Source organism: Mesocricetus auratus, unplaced genomic scaffold, assembly GCF_017639785.1.
Source record: "Mesocricetus auratus isolate SY011 unplaced genomic scaffold, BCM_Maur_2.0 Super-Scaffold_100021, whole genome shotgun sequence".
Classification (NCBI taxonomy): Eukaryota; Metazoa; Chordata; class Mammalia; order Rodentia; family Cricetidae; genus Mesocricetus; species Mesocricetus auratus.
Window position 1 is genome coordinate 2,158,864 of NW_024429202.1, and position 19,206 is coordinate 2,178,069.

The 19,206-nt window shown below is 43.1% G+C and overlaps 1 protein-coding gene across 3 annotated transcripts in view; it reads left to right on the top strand.

The window, feature by feature from the left end:
* Positions 1–3,283: 3,283 nt before the first annotated feature.
* The window catches only part of Satb1 (SATB homeobox 1), a 94,599-nt gene continuing 78,676 nt past the window's right edge, over positions 3,284–19,206 (top strand). The window contains exon 1 of one of the 3 annotated variants that reach the window (XM_040729223.1): positions 3,284–3,358. The gene's annotated coding sequence lies outside the window, so the exon portion shown is untranslated. Of the gene's footprint in view, positions 3,359–3,955; positions 4,054–9,776; positions 9,912–19,206 lie in introns of those variants that run through there. The other 2 variants (XM_040729220.1, XM_040729221.1) reach the window with 2 other exon arrangements.

The following is a 19,206-nucleotide window of genomic DNA, read 5'->3' on the forward strand; positions in this document are numbered from 1 at the left end:
AGCAACTGAAGGGTTTCTTTAGGGTCACAATGGGGAGGACCTGAAACTTTCACACTGGTGACTGTTCTGCCAGCTTGAGTCCTGGACTGAAGGACACAGAGCAAGGAAACGCTTGAGGCTGATCGAAGGCCACTAGAAATCTGAATTGTCACTCAAGCCAGAAGCCATCCTTGTCAAGATTCTTCTGTTCTGTTACAAATACCAGACTAAATAAGAGTTGTGTTTCAAGAACACCAATTCTGTACAACTTGAGAAAAAAATACACAATGATAGAATGAATGACTTTGAAAATTATTTACTCATTCCCATAATATTCCATATTCTGTGGTAAGCGCTGAACCCCACATTCCTGCCTTATTTGGGTATCCACTTAAGACATCTGAATAAATGATCTTGAAAGGTTTGACAAGATGAATCAATCAGCAATTAAAACACACACACACACACACACACACACACCAAAAAAAAAAAACTTCTAGTCCAGAACCTTGGCCTTTATTTTCTTTTTCTTAAAAACAAATTTTCAAGTTACTCTTGTTTATTGTGTGGGAGGGTAGGTGTGGTTCCTGTGTAGAGGTCAGAGGGCAACTTTGAGGAGCTGGATCTCTCCTTCCACCATGTGGTACCTGGAGACCACAGTCAGATGGGCAGGTTTGATGGCTGCCATGTCAGATCACAGGCCCAGCTTCCTCTCATTAGAGACTGGGCCCGCTCGGGGCTGCCAGGGGTCAGGGAAGGGAAGAAGCCTCTCTCCTTGATTCAAAGCTGTCACTGACTGACCCCCCTTAGTTATCTTCCCACACTCTCGTGTTATTTCCCCACTGCTGAGGCCAATGTGCCATACAGAGGCCTGGACTGTACTAACTGTCCTCTGAGATAATCAGTGTGGCTCTTGGTATCAACTACCATTGTCTGTCCTTTGGCAGGTTTCAGACTTACTCGTCTTTCCACTACTTACATGACATTTGGATTTGTTAGAGAGCTTTAATGGGGGGCTGCCGAGATGCTCAGTGCTTCAGAGCGTCATGTGTCCTTCTGAAAAACGCAGGTGCAATTCCCAGCACCCACATGAGGGCTTGCAACCAACCATCTGTTACTTCAGTTCCAGGGGATGCAGTGCAGATACCCCTTTCCGGTCTCCACCAGCATGTAGATGGTGAACATGCTGGCAAAAGACCAACATACATAAAATGATTGAAATTATCTTTAAACAAGTGTACCACTTCAAGCTAGCAGCTATAAAAAATAGCTTAGATTCGGTCATTTTTCTTAAAGGTGTGTGTGCATGCGTGGGTGTGTGTTTCTGTGAAAGTGCATGGCAGCTCAGTGCAGGTGCCTTTATGCCGCCGTGAGAGCCTAGGCATTGCCTGTACATGACTGACTGTTAGTGACAGAAGAAAGGAAATTCAGAATGTTGGGAGCAACATGCCTTCTTGCTTTAAGTCAGGAGAGATCTCATCCTAAATTATGGGGCTTAGTCAATAATCTAAACAACTAGGTAAACACATGGGTATATAAAAGAGAAAAAAGTTAATATATTTTTGGATCTTAAATTTCTTCTAAGCTTCACTTCAGGGTTCCACAATAAATATCAGTGTTCGGCCTCCATTCCTATCCTGCTGCCCTTAGTAGAGACACTGAGAGTTAGGCAATTCAGCATTTTGGCAAATAAAGGCAAGAGAATTTGATGTCACTGAGGACTTGTGGGGGGAAGAAAGTGAGCCAAGAAAGGAAACTCTTATTTTACTTTATTTTGCCCATTGCAATCACTCAGAGCTGTTTGCTTTGTTCTGGGGGTGGGGGCTCTTTGTCAGGGGCGGTGTGTGTGTGTGTGTGTGTGTGTGTGTGTGTGTGTGTGGTGTGCAGTTTCCCAGATGAACACACCAGTTCATATCTGCTTATATCCTTGTGTCTTTGGAATGGTCTCTTGCATAAAATGATGATCAACTGAAAAAAAAAAAAAAAGACGAGAATTCCAGGGAATTCAAGGATAGAGAAGGGGAGGGTGCTCTCAGGAAGCAGCAGGCACTGTGCCATTTTGCTTCATTTAGAATGACCTCACAAAAAAAAAACTCCAAAAGCAAACAAACAAAAAAAGAAAACAGCACCACAACAAAAATCACACAGCACCATCGAAGTGTTTGCTACCAAGGCTCAAATTGCTAGTCACCGACCCGTGTCGTGCTTGATTCACAGGCAACCGGCAGAGGAGGACCTGACAGAGCTTTTAGGAAAAACTGAATTCTCAGCCCAGTCACTTTCCAGGAACTTCCCTGCAAACAGCTCTAAGCTGGAGGGTTGGGACTCCCGGCAATCTCAATCCCGCCACCCTAACTGCCTTCACTCCACATACAATTATTTATGGGGACTTAATGAGAGAGCAAGCCTTACGTGAAAGAACCCAAGAAAGTGCAGCTGCTAAAAACAGACCGAGGCAGCTCTACAGACCTTATTTTCACAACTGAGCTTCTGTAATTCCTGCCACGAGCCTAACAGCTCCACTCCTTGCCAAACACACAAAGAGAAAAGTAAAAACTGTTTTCGTTCAGCAACCCCCTTAACTTTGAGTAAACAGTAGTAATTTTCTGTCGTCATATTCAATGCAAATTTCCCAAAGGCGACACAACAGGAAACAAAAGACCTGTTAGTTGATAGCTTCTTTAGAACTGGGGGTGGGAAGGAGTGGCAGGGGAGTGGGCTAAAGTTAATAGAGTCCAATTTCTCCTCAGCTCGGGGTCCCGAGCGAGCCTCCAGCTAGTTTGATCTTACGGAGCTCTTTGGATTTTCTCTACTTGGAAAGGTCCCTCGGCCCTGCCTCCCCTCCTGTGAAATCCGCATTTCGTGACCCCGTTGCCAATCTTTTGAGTGGATGGTGGCAAAGGTGATTTAGACATCAGCTTAAGCATCTTCTTCTGGTGGGTTGCATCGACCTACAGCTGACGACACGAAAATGATACTGACACAAACAGCTGGGGCGGAGAAGGGGGTCTGCAAGAGGCTCCCTCATCCTCTGTCAGCTACGTGCTCCTCACTAGGGGTGCAGAGCCCCAGGAGTGGGATACCCAGAGAGAAGAGGATGGGAAGAAGGCAGAGCCCATCAGCTTGAAGGGAAAGAGGGGGCCCCTCTAGGAAAGATCTCCATCAAACACTCAAGAGGGGGGGAAACTTGGCCCGCATGTCCCTACTGGGGAGCGACACACCCCACAAGGCTGGCTTTGGGGGGTGCTCAGGGCCTCTCACCTGACTTCCTCCTCCGCGGGCACACACACCAGTGCCCCGCTCCGCACCCCCAAAGCCCAGGCAAACAACGGCAAGAGGAAGCAGCGGGCGGCAAGGGTGCGCGGCGGGGGCAGTGCAGGTGAGGGCCCGGGCGGTGGGGCTCCGGGGCGCGCCCACACTTACCCTGGCGGCGCGCAGGGCCGCTCTCCCGCAGCAACCCCGCACCCGGGCTGCGCACAGGGATGTGGCGGCCGCGGTGGCTCGGGCTCGGCTCGGCTCGGGCTCCACTGCGCGCTCTCGGAGCCACCCGACGCCCAGGATCCCGCCGCCAGGGGGGAGAAGCGGCCGCGGGCGCCGGGGAGGCAGGCCGGGCCCGGTCGCTCCCGCTGCGGGGTCCGCGAGCCCCCCACACGGGCGATCGGCGAGTGCTAGGAGCGCCTGGCACGCGCGCCCCCAGGGCGGCGGTGGGGGGCTCGCGCGGGGGCGCCCCGATCGCCCGCGCCGCGTTGTACATTGCAGGCTCCGAGCGGCTCCCGCGCCCCCCTCCCGCGCCCCGCCCCGCCCCCGCCCCTTCCCTTCCCCCTCGGCCCCGCGCGCTCCCCGCTCGCTGCTCGCCACGCTCTGCCCCCTTTAAACGCCCACTTCGGATGGGGAGAGGAGACAACTTGAAGTCAAGTTGCCATTAACTTCCGCGGCGGCCGCAGTTCGGCGGCGGGGAGGTGGCAGCAGCTGCAGCCGCCGCCCGGGAAGTCCGCCGCCCAGCGCGCCCGCGCGGGGAGCCGACCCGGCCTCGGCCCGCACCGCTGGCCCGCGCTGCCCCGGTTCCACGCCTGAGTGAGTCCCGCTCCTTTGCTCCCTGCCGGTGCTGCTCGCGCTCTGGGTCTCTTTCCCGGCTCGCCTCCGTTTTCTGGGGATGCGGAACCGATCCAAACTTCTCGGCGGCCCCGGCTGGGGCGGCTTTGCGCCCCTGGCGAACCGGGGTCTTGCTGGCCCTTCTGGCGCGCGCGCAGACACACGGGAGGACTGGGCTGGTGAAGTGAGGGACATGGCCGGGACGCGTACTTTCTTGGTGTCCTTGCTTCTCTAGCGCACCTGCCCGGCGGACTCTGGTTGGACACTTTCGTCCAGGTCGTAGGGACGGCCCTCTTCAGAGGAGAAAGGCGGAGTGGGGAAGCCCTAAGCGGGCGAGCAGGGAAAGGGGAGCCGCTCCGTGAGCCCTGGTGCCGGGAAGGCGGAGAGGTGCGGGGTGGGGTGGAAAGGTCGCGCGCCAGATGTGGAGTCCACTCAGCATCCTATCCCGGCCCTTCTCCTCTTATCCTTTCCCGACTTGTACTGCCTGGGTGGTGGCGGGCGCCAGTGGAGAGGGGCCCGGGAAGTTTGTGGCAACTTCTCTATCCCGGGAGCCACTTGGGCGCTCGGCGCTCAAGTTGGAGCCCAGAGTTTGAGAGCCGAAGTACTAAGCTCGTGGGAGCCCTCGCCGGCGATCGCGGGTCAGTCCTGGGAGGTGATTCGGGCTTGGGCTTGGGCTTGGGCTTGGGCGGGAGACGAGCGTGCTGTCTTAGCTGGGGTTGTGGCCGCACAGGTGCAGCCCTGGGGTCAACTCCTCGTTTCCCTGCGAAGGTCCACACTGAGAGCAGCGGCCTTTTCCAGTGCTCCTCCATTGCAAAGCTTCCAGGGCGGCCAAACTGGGGTTGGGAAGCCGAGATGCAAGGGACTGAGGGGGCAGGGGGCAGGTCCGGAGAGTGACACGTGTGTATGCCGGGCAAAAGGCGCTAAAGAGATCTCTTCTGGAAGGACCCCAGAACACCGCGATTGGAGAGCAGCATAAGAGTTCAGGGTAGGTTTTGGCCCTGGCCTCCACTAGGGCCAGATTTTACTTAACAAGATGTCATCTCTCAAAATGCCCGGTTGAGAACTTTGACCTCTCTGCCCTTCCTGGGAGAACTTTGTCTGAGGCATACCGGATCCCCAGGGTTAAGACTTGGATTTCACTTGGTTAGGGGCAGGGAAGACACCTAGTTCCCTGGAGAGAATCAATCTGCTTGCGGTTGATTGACTGGGTTTCCACGTGTGGTCTTTGGAGGCCAGAGCACCCGACTTTCCCGAAAAGACAGAGAAGGGTCTCTGCTTAGAGTCAGGTTTTGTCCTTAGGCGGTACCTAGAATTTACAGCGTTTCAGCTGCTGACAGCGTCTCAGCCTTCCAAACTTGACTTAAATTAATACCGTATCCAAAGTGGATTTTCTCAAGGAGTGAGATTTATTCTGTAGTCAGATCCTCCTGCAATAAATGAATGAATAGATAAATAAATAAATCATGACCATACTTAAAGTCTGAGGAAAGCCAGAGTTGAGGTGTTGGTTCTAAAAATCTCTATGAATCTCCCATGTAGAACTTGTGCTATGACTTAGTCGCGATTCCTTATTTCTATGGCACATTATTTTAGTAGAACAGTAGTTAGTGCATATACTGGCTGTTCCAGTCTGCTGGCAAACATTAGCATTCAAGCTTACATTTTTGACAAATGTGCAGACAGGAATAGCATGAATAGGCATCTTAAATATTAACAACCCAAGCATCTGTTGTGAAACAAATTTAATATATTTACTCAGTCTTTCTCACATTGTTAGGAAAGGTTATAATAAGTGCTTAATTTCAACTTAACTTAGCAGAAGTAACTGGCGGCATCATTCACTACCTCTCAAGCTTTAACACAGTCACCAGGCAGAAATACTTTAATTAACTTGGTTAAGGGCATTGTTAAATAAGTACACTTTAAGCAATGTGTACTATATAACATGCAACAGTAGCAAAAATATTCATCCTATTTGTGTGCATTTTAAATGACCCCATCTTATAAATATACCAAGTACGTTTATTCTTCATCTTCATTTGACACTTATTAGTTCATTTTTTTCTAATGGAAATACTATTTTAGATGTAGAGTTGTTCAGTCATATGTAATACATAATATGTAAACAGTAGCAATAAAATACAAAGCATTGTTAAATTTGAATATGGCTACATGTAACAAGGTTATGCAAGAGAAATAAAATCACTGCTCAATTCTGTTTTCCTTTCTGAATAATGAATACAGATGATGGATGAAAAAAGAACAAATAGGGGTTTCCTCCCTGAAGTAATAGCTTCTTTAAATGTATGCGAGGCAGGGGAAGGAGCGCACTGGTGAGGGCCTAGAGAACTTCCCAAGTCCACACAGCTATTTCCAGAATCAATGCATTCCTTACTTTCCCACAAGCTGAAATATGTAATAAATAATAGTTCTTTGTATGTAAAAGTATTCAAAAGGAATGTCTTTTGTTCACTTGTAATAAATTAATATATTCTTTGGTTGATAATCTACAAAAGTAGTTTCTTTGTTTCCCGGCATCTTAAACAAAAGCAACAACAAAATGAATATTAGTTTATTCTGCAAAGAAGTCTGTTGCCAGCTATAGGAACCTGTGACTGAATAAGATGCTGCTGCAGAGTGGTGGCTGAGAAACACGTTAAACTAGCAAGGTCTGAAAATCTAGGAGGGAATTTCAATTGTCTTTTTCATGTGACAGGTTGTGGGTTGTAAATTAGGCCTAAAAGGTCAGGTGACAGGCACCTGCTCCTCATTATTGTAGAAATAATCTGGTTACAAACAATGTTAAGCTAAACACAACATAGGTATATAACAGGGGCCTCCAAAGCATCTCAGTGGTTTCCACCTGCTCTGTGAATTTCCATACAGGACATACATAGGTGGGCCTTGTTTATAAACACATCATCTCTTCCATGCATGCTATCTTGCATGATTGCAATTAATATTATATTAGTGCTTGGAACTGATGAAGTACATAAACGCATATGACTAAATCAATCTTCTAATTATGTCTAGACATTATAGTTGAATGTGAAAATATTCTTTCTTTAAAAAAACCTGTTTTCCTTTGCAAATTATTGATTGGGTATCAGAATTATGGTCATGTTTTACATGGAAGACCTCGCCAAGTGTCCTTTTATACTTTTTAGGTGAATTTTCATTTAGAATAATGCCACAAAATATTTTTCTAAGCACCCATATGTAGAAGGGAAAATCATTTGGCATATATTGCCATAGCTGTGTGCCACACATAAAATAGAAAGAAAACCACATTGCACACAAATGCTGCTGGGAAGCATCTTCAGACCTAGCTGTTCTCTCCAGAGTATTCAGAGTTCCTCCTGCTGAAGTGGGAGACTATATCATAATTCCTCTCCATGGTTTCCCTTCAGACATTTCAGAGAGCAAACTATGCATGTATATGGAAAGGGCCACCCTAGCATAAGGTGACAGAGTATTAGTAGTGCCAGTTGCTTTTAATTAGCAGAGGAGGAAGATTTGGAGTAAAGTAAATAACTCAGGTTATTCAATTCTGTCATTTAAATATGTTCTTTATTCTTTTTGCCTTTAAATAGCTTGTGCTTATTATATGAAGCATTCATTTTTTTAGTATTTGCTTTTGAAATTGATTTGGTTTTCATATTCCAAAACTCTGTGGTGATTTTTTTTTACAAATTGATTTACATTTTGGCAGAATAGAGTTAAGTTAATTAATAGATCAGGCACGAAAAAGTAGCCCACAGTAGGGTATATTTTCTGGTAAAAGGAAAGTTGTGTCTCAGCATGATGGACACCAGGCTCCAGTAATCTGCTCCTCGTGTGCAATGAGCACTTCCTACTTGGAGCTAGCAGGCACCTACTGTTTATTTACGCTGCATTAAACTGGCAGCTCAGCAATCAGAGGAAAAATATTACCTACCTTCCTGAAGTAAATACCAGTTTATAGGTTAGTGCACGTATTTATATTCCTGTCACCACTAAATAACAGCTCCGTCTCTATTTTAATATCTACCTGGGCTGTAACCCAGGGATCCACTCTCTTCCTGGCTCGGAGGAAGGGGTCGAGAAGAGTTTTTCTTCCCCATTCCTAGTGGCAGAACTTTAAGGAATCGTCTCATCTTCTCATTTCTGCCATGTGAAAACTAGTTGGGAGAAATGCTGCACACTTTTCTTTGCGCTCCCTCTGAGCATCAAACTCCCAGTGCCTTGGCATGCCGCTGAACTCAGTCATCCTGAGGCATCTCCCGGACAGATGCGTTCAAGCACAGTCAAGTATGTGTTTACTAAATTAACTTTCTACAAAGTTCCAAATAGATCAAACTATCTTATTCCTTAGATCATAGCTGTCATATAGGCTCTTCCTTTCCAGTTCTTGGATGGAATGCTTCAGTAAAACTGGGGTTCCTGCTTGAGTGATGGCTTCTTAGATTCTCCTCTAAATATACTCTTGTCTTCTTATTTATTTATTTTTGTTGTTAACCTGCCATCCTCAAAATAAGGGCTGTTGCTACTTTTAGTTTATAATAATGATTATACTTGTTTCTTCTTCAATTCAAGGTCCCTCTCTTTCAGGGTCCCCCTGAAACCTCAACATCCTGTTAAAGTTGAAAGCCCAAGCTCAAGATTAACTTGAGAAATTGCTTATTGTTATTTAAATTGTCTAAGGAGCTTTCCAGTTTATTGTCTGCACACAGTTGTCAATCTCTAACCACATACTCTGCTACATCAGTGCTGAATATAGTCTTAGTACAGCAAGCATGTAAATCAAATCTGTTACACAGGCTCCTTCCCTCCACTCTCCCAAAGAAAAGGCATCTTCTATGGTAATTTATATATCATTGCTAACTGCTGTTCTCAATGGTGAGTCTATTTAAACTTGATGTCTTCATAGTGTGATCAACACATTAACACACATTATTTTGTACTTTTGATCCTATGCCAACGGTACCTTTTGCTGTTTATTTTTTTAAAGTCTTTTTAAAGATCAGATATTTCATTTTAGAGTAAATAGATACAGATTGTGTGTATATGTATGACGGGTGAGATTTAGTAGTAGAACGTTCCTCTAGCATATTGGCCTATTTTTATTCCTTCAAGTCGTTTTGTATCACTTGCACAGTTGTTGCTGTCTGAAGGCTTGTAATAGTAATTCTAACCACCTCCTTCAATGGACTTTCAAGCATGTGATTCCGTTAGTCGGGGATCTAGTTCAGTTATGAGGGTTGAAAAGCAGCTAACGGATAACCCACTACTTTCTGCTGGAATTTTTTTTTTGGTTCAGTTATTTGACATTGGGTGGAGAAATAGCTTGCACTCAAACATTGAAAGTCTGTTCTGTTTCTGGGGGAGGGACGATCAAGCTGGATAAAACATTTAATTGTATATTATTTTATTTTGCCCATCATTCATTTTAGAGCCACTTATTGTTGAACATATTTTTGGGTATCTATGGGTGCAGGTCCCAGTAACGAGGTGAGTCCCTTGTAGAAGAGGTAGTTGTCTGGCTCTACCTGGTTGTGACTTCACTAGAATGCTTGTGGATCTAAGCCAGACTCCCTCTGCTGCTCCCTCCTCTCCCCCCACCCAGGTGTGCCGGAAGTAGAGGGCGTTGTACCCAGATGAAGGGGGTGGACTCTGCTCAGAGCTGTGACCTGATTTGTGGCACACCCTCAGATCTGCAGACATGGTCCAGCCGCTTCCCAGGCAGCCTCATTTGGGATGTGCCTGCCTTGCTAGCCTGCCAGAGAGAACTTCCACACTGTCACCCATCCAATACCTTTCTTCTAGGGCTAGATTGGGAGATCAGCCTCGTATTTGAGAGGGTAAGTGTCAGAAAAGTTACTACAGGCAGTCAGTTCCATGTGGAGAATCAGGGTTGTAGGCACAGTGACTGACAGACTTTTTGCTCTGGGATGTTGTTGGGTATTTGTTTCTGGGATATTGCTTTTTTCCCCAGCTGTGGATGATTCAGGACCAGGAGCCAAGGACAGTTTTTCAGTGGGCATTCATTGTTGGGGGGTAAGATATGCTAGTAGCCTCCATGAGGGAAATTCCTAGGCCTTCTTTCCTTGAGGTATTTAAAGAAAAGCCAGTGTGCCATCTGTGTGGTGGGGGATTCTTCAGATGCAGTTTTCTTAGAAGCCAGAGCTGATGGTTAGAGATTCCTCTGTAATCTTACTCAGTGGTTTATGATACGCTGTTCAAAAGGTGTACATGACAGTCTGGCCTTTACACATTTAGTATAGTAAGAACTTTTAGGAAAAGCAAGTGTTATGTCTTAAATATTTCATTGTAATACTTTTATAAATGAAATAACATACTGTATGCAGATATTTTTTGAAATGAAGGTATCCTTGAGTAGATTGTTGCAATAATTAGCTGTTTGATGTTGAATGCAATTGGGGTTTTCTGTTCCAGTGAACCAGACAATAGGAATCACTAGAGATCAACAATTAATTCTATGTGATTCTTGATATTTAGCAAGACGTTCCTTCTCCAAGAAAATATGTTACCATTGAATGAAGGATAAAATACAAATGTTTACAGTTTTACATTTTAAAAGATTTTGTAGAATCCACAAAATAATCTAAGTGAAACAATAGATGTCTTGCTAAATGGTAGAAGAGTTCCCTAGTCTGTGGGAGGCAGGAACCCTGTTTTAATAACTATGCTTCCAAACTCTGAGAGGTGAGCTACTTTTCTGATGGTTTAAGAGGACTAAGAAACAATTTAGAACATTATCTTAAAAGTTTAAAAATGACAGCCTTAGTGTGTATGGAGTCATTGTATTTTAATCATACTGTGTGCATATTAGTGTTATTAGAGCAGTAGACAGTTAATTACAGCCCTTTTCTGAGACATGTTAACTGTATATTAGCAACCATGTTAAGAAAGAATGATGTATACTCTTGGATACAAGCTCCTGCTTGCTAGATTCTTGAAAAATATCTTTTCAAATGTATGGAGTCACATTTTTGGTCAAGAATCATCAAAGGTTTTCACAAATTGTTTTAATTTTGAAACTTCTGCAAGGAATGGAATGCCTTTGTTTTCCGTGTTTCCACTAGCATTGGGTTCATGACTTTTGCTCCTGGCATTAGATACAGTTACTGTGCTACAGGGTTAGCTTTTCCATCCTGTATTTTGACATGCCTACATTTCCTTGTTTCTTGATGACTTTGGTCAACATGGACCATTAGACACTTATTGAGTTGATTTAGCCTGAGAAATATTTTTGTGGAATTTTTGTAGTTAATGTCCCTTAGTCAATTTACATTATTTTCAGTTCCATATAACCCAATACTTGAATACATTTCAACAGCCCACCACGCTGTTGATTTTATTGTCTAAATCTCAAATCTAGGTTTTAGCTATGGCTTCTATCACAGCAAAACAGTAAGTGATAGAAACCACAGGATTTTAATACCTAAACACTTCCCATGGATTGGTTAACAATTCCCCTGATGAATTTGTAGATCTTGTAACTTCCTAATACAGCATTTAAATACACAGCGGCATTCCTACTTTGGTAAGTTTGAGGACACACTTATCTATTATCATCCAAGGTACTAAACTACAAAAAGGAATTAAGTATAAGCTATATTTCTGTAACAGATAAAATAGGAGACTGAACAGTTAGCATTCTCTGCCTTGCATATAGTAAGCACTCATTTAAGGAGAGCAAAATTAATAATTGGGTAAATATTAAATATAACACATGCTGATGAAGAGTCATCAAGAAAAGAGACATTTCTTTCTAGCTTTCTGCTATTGCTGAGGTTATATGAGCATCTAGTCTTCCCATGATCCCAGTTTTGTGGATTATTGAATATTTTTCTTCTTTAAGTCTGTGTTCCGTCGTGTTTTGGACAGCAGCACCAGAGTTTCTGTTTTATCCTCACCAGCTTTCCCTTAGGATTATGTTAAGTCTTTGTTTAGGTTCATGGTCCTTTGATGTTAGGCTGTGGTAACAGACTTTACCAGAATTAACCCTAAGTACTGCCCTGAGTTGGCTGTTGGGCCACTACATTGGTCTAGCTGATAGTCCAGAGCCCAGCATAGTGTAGAGGAGTGCCTTCCTTCTCCACCTCCTCTCTCCAACTACAGCGCTATTTTCTCAGGACCCCATTAAATAGATGTCAGCCATGATGAATGCAGGAAGACAAAGAACTGTAGTTATGTATCTCATTTACTAACAGGGTAGGATTCAGGTGTTTATATGATAGTTTTCTTTATTCCTTAAAACTTAACCCCGAGTCAACTACAGGACTTGATAGCTGGTTGTTAACTTTCAGAAAGTTATCTAAAAAGGACACTTCTTTTTAAAGCATGTGTGGGACTATTTGCAAGGCATTCCTATTTAGTTATACACAAAAAAATATTCTTTAAGTGGTGCACTGCTGTGTGACCTATAGTGTTATCACACACATTCTGTCTCTTTAAAAACACACTCTCCTCTATCTGCCCTATTAATTGTTGATATGTTGCCATCCATGAGACAAAAATTAGAGCTGTAATTAAATAATCATGTGATGCTCCTTAGTGCCAGTGAGAGCAAACTCATTTTTCCAGACCCTGATGGTCACTGATTATTGTATTACCACTGGCTTGCTCGAATTTTTTTTAAATGATTCTCTCTGTAGCTTCCCTAACCACTGTTCTTTTCAAAATTAAAGAAAGTAGCAGATACTGAGTCAGTTAATTGGCTGGAGGTCCTGCGGGATGTAAGGTAAGCTCACCTTCTTTTGCGTTTGGTCACCTGGTCGGTTCTTTGGGAAGGCTACATCAGTAGTGTGGTTGCCTGCCATTTAATTTACACTGGTGTTTTGGCTGGGATGGAGGCATATGGGGAATGCCAGGAGAATTACAAAAGGAGCTGGGTATTAAAATTCAGAAATGATTAAAATTGAAATAAAAGGATGCTGCTTCTTTGCCAGTACCCTGGCAGTCGTAATGACACATAGAGATTAGCTTTCACCTTCATCCTCTCCTTCTTTTTCTCATTTCCTCTTGTTTACTGTTGACGCCTTTTCTTACATCTGTCCCCGGTCTCTGTATCTTTTGTACTATTATGTGTTTCTCCTTCTCTTGCTTTCCTTAAGCATGGAGAAGCCTACTTAACCTTAATATAACAATAACAGAATAGGTTATTAATATTTAATATGCACATGATTAAAATTTCTCTCCCTTAAACATAGGTCAGCTGTGTTATTATTAACCAGCATGTAATTTTTCATTTAAAATATTCTTACTCTCCTTGGTGTTTCTGAAATGCCTTCTACTTTAGTAGTGATTTAATACATAATGTTTAGAAAACTGTGGTCGGCTACTGAGAAAAGAACTTACCAGTCATGGATAATCAATTATGCATGACTTCAAATGTAACAGATGGAATCTGGTGAGTTAAAGTTTCTCTCTGCCTTAGTGGCTTTTTTTTTTTAATTTGTTTGTTTGACACCTGTCTCTTATATATAGATAAACATCTAATACAGCATGTGAGAAATTTCCTGTGTCTTCATTTCCTTTTTAAAGTGAACTTAGTTTCTACATTAAAGGCAGAGACACATTGATCTGGCCCTAAACATCTGCTTCTGTCCCTTCATTTTCTAGATGTGGAATCACGCACGCTTAGTTAATGGTCACTCAGCTGGAGAGTGGACTGGGAAGGAACCCACACCTGGTTTCCCTCCGGTTTCTTCATTGTTTTCTACTGTGTCATACATGCTTTCTGTGAGAGTTGCTTAATAGTAGGATGTTACACTAACTGGGTTTTTAAGAGTTTCTGATGAAAACAATGCTCTCCCACTTTTTAATTGAGTAACCAACTCCTGCATGTTATGCAAGTGTTAACTGTTCATTTATCATGTTAGGCTATGTGTACATTATATACATATGTGTGTGTATACATACACCCATAGATGTTTACACATACTTGAATATTATTTCAAATCTATTAAGAATACCACAAGAGTTGACAGTATATCCTAAACTGTGGTCCTTGCCAGCCTCAAAGACACATTCACACTTGTTTTGAAGCTTTGTAAACTTTCAGTGACAAATTCCCTTTGTACAAAGTGAACTTTAGGCTTTGTCTCAAGGGCCTTAATTACCTTCAAAGAAAAATCAGAAGTTTCGTTTTCATTAAATGCATCATGAATGTGGAACATTGCTTCTCCTGTAGACGTAGGACAGAAGCCATTAGCACTGACCACCCTTCCAGAAGTATGGTTTCCAGACAGTTAGGAGCTGCTCCCAGTCAGAGATGTTCATAAACATGCTGTTTGTCTGCCACAGGTACACACACACATAATACAAATGAAAAAAACCTTTACAAAGTAAGTAAAAATAAACAATGAAACATAGCCTCAAGGCTCTCTGGTTCTGTTTTTAAATTTAAATAAGTGGCTTATTTTTATTTTATGTGCATTGGTGTATGGCCTGCAATGTGTGTCTGTGTGAGGGTGTCAGACCCCCTGGAACTGGAGCTACAAACAGATGTCAGCTGCTATGTCAGTGCTGGGAATCGAACCCAGGTCCTCTGGAAGAGCAGCCAGTGCTCTGAACCACTGAGCTATCCAGCCCCCTTTAGTTCTTTTTTGGAAGTTATAGTATTATTTATAAGCCTGTTGCTTCCTATCAGCTATAATATACATACGTGTATATTTATAGTCCATGATAGTTGTCTAATAAATTAGGTTTCACAATAAACATGTTAATAATGAGGCACCTTCAAGACAGGTAGCTAGGTTTTCTATAGCTATACTGTAAAGCTATTTGTAATAATTAATGCTTTTATACATAATAAATATATCTTTAATTTAGATTCACTACATATTAATATTCTTTAGTCATGCATATCAAAAATGCATATACATAAATATGAACTTGAGTAAAATATAATTTATAAATTAATTTCCAGTTCATTAAAAAATTCCACCATTAATTTAAAAATATCTAATATAAAGTCAGCAGAAATAAAAGATATAATACTCTATCCAGGACAGCATAGCATAGGAAAGAATGTTTGTAATTGTTGTATAAGAAGTTAACTACTTTGGTCCTCATTCCTTTTCAGGGGTAACTGACTAAAGTTGAAATTAAATTTATATTTAAGCTTTCTCTTCATATGCTAACAACTTATAGATTATTATGTAGACAACATTATACTGTCCTCACAGTGATGGTCTCCTACTTGGGCAACTAAAGGAAGATGTATTGCTTTATGAATGTAATTGTTATTCCTTTGAAAAAGATACAGTTTGGACTGACTGCGCTCACTTGTTTCAATCCCTCTCCCTCCTTTGCTAAGATACTGTGTTGAGCAAAATGTTAAGAGAGAAGCATCTCTTTGCAGTGGAGGACCTTCGAAATGAGTGAGATATTGGTTGTTGATCACTACTAGTCTAGGTTAATTAACCCTGGGATCAGTCACTCATCCTATAAATGAATTCTCTAGCACAGACTGGCATGTGTCTGTTAGCAGGTAAGGAAAAGCCCCGGGGTACTGGGGTAGGGGTGACTTGTCCAGTGTCATGGAGTTCATAGTTTCTCTGAGGTTGTCATGGTGTAATGGTAATATATGTCTGCTGCTCTTGGGAATTGTTGATTGATTGATTTTGTTTAAGTTTGTTTCCTGTGGTAAATATATAGCCTAAAATATGCCATTTTGATGACATTAAGGATACAGTCTGGTGACATTGGTTGTATTCACACGTTCTGAACAGCTTCATCAGATTTTAAGCACTGAGGTGGAGTCTAACAATGTCCCAGCGAGGAGGATCTGTCTGAGGTTGCGGTTTTCTTTGCAGCAGACCATCCCCTGCTAGTGCGCTGTGGGCTTGGTGGCTCATGGCAGCACAGCGCCACACACTGCTCTTGGCTGATGTCCCCACAGACATTATTTGGACTAGGATTTGGGCCTATTGTGGCATCAAACTCTTCATCCCTTCAACTAACCCAGTACCCACATCTCTACGGAAGTCTGCTTGTATGTACTGACTAAAGGTAGGGAAGGGTTACTGTCGGAATTCGTTGGATTTCATGTCTTCCCAAATTCCTGAGAACCCTCCTTTCCCAACCAAGGCTGGAGTGTTGTTCCTCAGTTAGCTTCAGCGCATGTACAGCATGAAAACTCTAGTTCTGCTAAAATTCAGGGACAATCTGGGAAAGAGAAAGAAAGTTTTCAATTATTTGAAAAGCACACTCAAGGTTAAATAGTGGTTTTGAGAGGAGAAAAAAAATCACATTCAACTGTGTTGAAAAAAAAAAAAGATTTAGAGGAAACTTGGATAGTTCTGGCTCCAGTAAATAATAGACTGGTTGTAGAACTGAGCTTCCATGTGTAATTTTGTGGTTAGTCGCTTATGTCTGTGATGATAAATCACATACCTGCATAGGCTTTCTGGCACCCCAGTAAATCTCAAACAAGTGCCCAAATGCTAATTTATCATGGTTCCTCGGACAGCAGACCCCTTTTTACCAACTCGGTGATCTAATATCTTGTTCCCGCCCCCCTTTCTGTTTGTTTGAGACAAATGCCTGCACACCCACATCTTGAGTTTTGAAGCACTCACTGCTGCTACCTGCGACAAACCTGTCTTTCTCAGTGTCCCCACGATTAGGTTAAAAACCTCAGTTCAGTTCAGTGGGCCTGTTTGAGTCCCTGTCTCCAAAATATTGATGCCAGACCTGGTCATTTAGCAGAGACACCGTGGGAAATCTTAAAACACTGCCCGACTCACACACTTTCAACTAAGCCTTTCAATTGCAGTGGGCTGTGATCCCCATACCTGCTTTTCCTTCCTGAGACTCTTAGGGCGTCCTTTCTGCAGTTCCAGGATTTCTTCTCATAGTTGTAGGCACAGTAAAAGGATCCAGGGATATACACACATGTAATACATTTTCAGATGCTCGGAGCCTGCAGTTGGGAGTAGAACCCTGAATGGCCCAGAGCTGGTGGGATGGGTACTATGATGGGACATCAGAGGAAGGGAAAAGAAGCCATAGCTATATAGCTGTTGTCACTTTTTCCTGCAGTGTACTAGGTACTGGACAACAAGGCTAAAACAAGCTGTCTATTAAAGAGTCCCAAGATTTCGGAGCCCGAAGTTCATTCAGTCCAGGAGCTATAATATAAAACCAGGCAGCTAGTTTTGTAGGTAAACTGGTGGTCCTACACGGCCCAGTGGCAACCGCAGGAATCTTTCCTGATCTCTACTCAATTTTAGATCTGGGTCTAGATAGAAATACTAATTTATGAAATCATTTCTACTATACCTTGTCAAAGGAGGGTTCATATTAACATCTGTGGAAAGATAGTTCTGAAAACTTCTGTTCAATAGATCCACTAGTAAAAATTCATTTTGTCACCTTGCCAGCTGTGATAGCTAGCACTGCAGTGGTAAGGACCTATCTGTTGAAACATCACAAGTTACCTTTGGGATTAACATCCATCCTCAGAGGAATTAGGTTACATAATCTTGATCGCTATTATTCTGGCTATAACTGAACCCGACTTACTTGAGATCTGGATTTGAAGTTTATCATCATTATATTTTGCTCTCTCCTGCAACCTTTCCCAGCCTTTGACATTTTTGTCTGTAGTGTACCAGGTTTTGTTAGCTGGATACTCTCCCAGTCTGAGTAGACATCTACAGTTAAAGCTGCACAAAGACCCACAGCGAAGGCGGTTTGTGTTAGCATCACAAGGAAGGAGAAGTAAGGGGGGACGGCTGTGGTTTATAACTTTGCGTACATGGTATTGAAGCACCCATAGCAAGTAGTGTTTATAATAACTGCATATTGTTGCAGATATATTACAGGACCCTCTCAAGTGCAGACATGTCTGGAAAGTTATCTTAAATTTGCATTCAGTGGCACACTAGTCTCATTCCATGTAACATTACAGATCTATGGGCTAATTTTAAAATGGAAAATGATCTCCATTCAGACATCATTAGAATGTCTGAAAGCCAGTCAGCACCTGTAAGACTCCTTTGGCTCACTTAGTCATCTTTTACAGTTCTTTAGGTAAGTACTGTCCAGTAGGACTTTCTGTAATGGGGAAGTAAGTGTTCTGCAGTCTGCACTGTGCAGTCGTGAGCGCCACTAGCCATGTGAGACCATGGAACACGTGAAGTGGGATGAAAGGACTAACTTGTAAGTTTTAATTAATGTAATTTTAATTAATCAAGCATTAGGCAGTGTAACAAACTTGCGCAGTACCCTGCTTTCTCACTTCTGTCATAGTGTAAATAAAGAGTACTAACCCCAGTTCTTCACCTATGGCAAGCAGGGGCAACTTGGGCGCTCACAGGGCTTGCAGCTGACAAAGGAGGTGGTTGCTTGACTAACAATCACTCAGACGGTTAGGTGATTAAGAATGTGACGGTCGTTACAAAGGAGAGATGTAGACTGCTACAAGGACATATACTAGGGCCCATAGCTTCTTGTAGTCAGGGCGTTTATTAAGAGAAAATCATGGGGGGTGCACTTGAACTCCCCCAAGTTCAAGACTGGGTCAAGTTGGCTACCGGACCTGCAGATGTCAGAGTAAGTCAGTTAGCATGTGCCCTTTGACCTCTAAAATGCGGGCTCTACCCACATGCAGACATAGAATGCTAACTTCTTTCTCAAAGAAAGCAGTTGTCATGATGTTGGTCATGGATAATAGGAGACAAGAGGCTGCAGATGTTTACAGGATGTTGCGTTTTGATGAAACTGTTTGGGCTGCAACCCCAGCCTTTCTTCTCTGCCCTAGCAAAGTGGTGTTTGGTCCACTCAAGAAACGATGTGGAAATCAGTACTGATATCCCAGACAGACAAAATGAGACATAAGACAGCAAAGCATATGGCTTGAATAGACATCCTTATTCGGCCAACACAGACCACAGTTCCAGAAACGCATATATAGAAAACAACACCAGCAGCTAAAGCCAAAAAAACCAAGAGCTGACAAAAAGCAATGTGTTACATAGCTACTTGCTTTGAGTAGATGTAGCCAACTGTACTTGAATTGAAAAAGATAAAATCCAAACCAAACCATGTCCGTAGGAAGCAATCGATCTGCTGGCGAGTGCTGCATCACCAACAGTCGGCAGGACCGGAAAGCACTCCGTT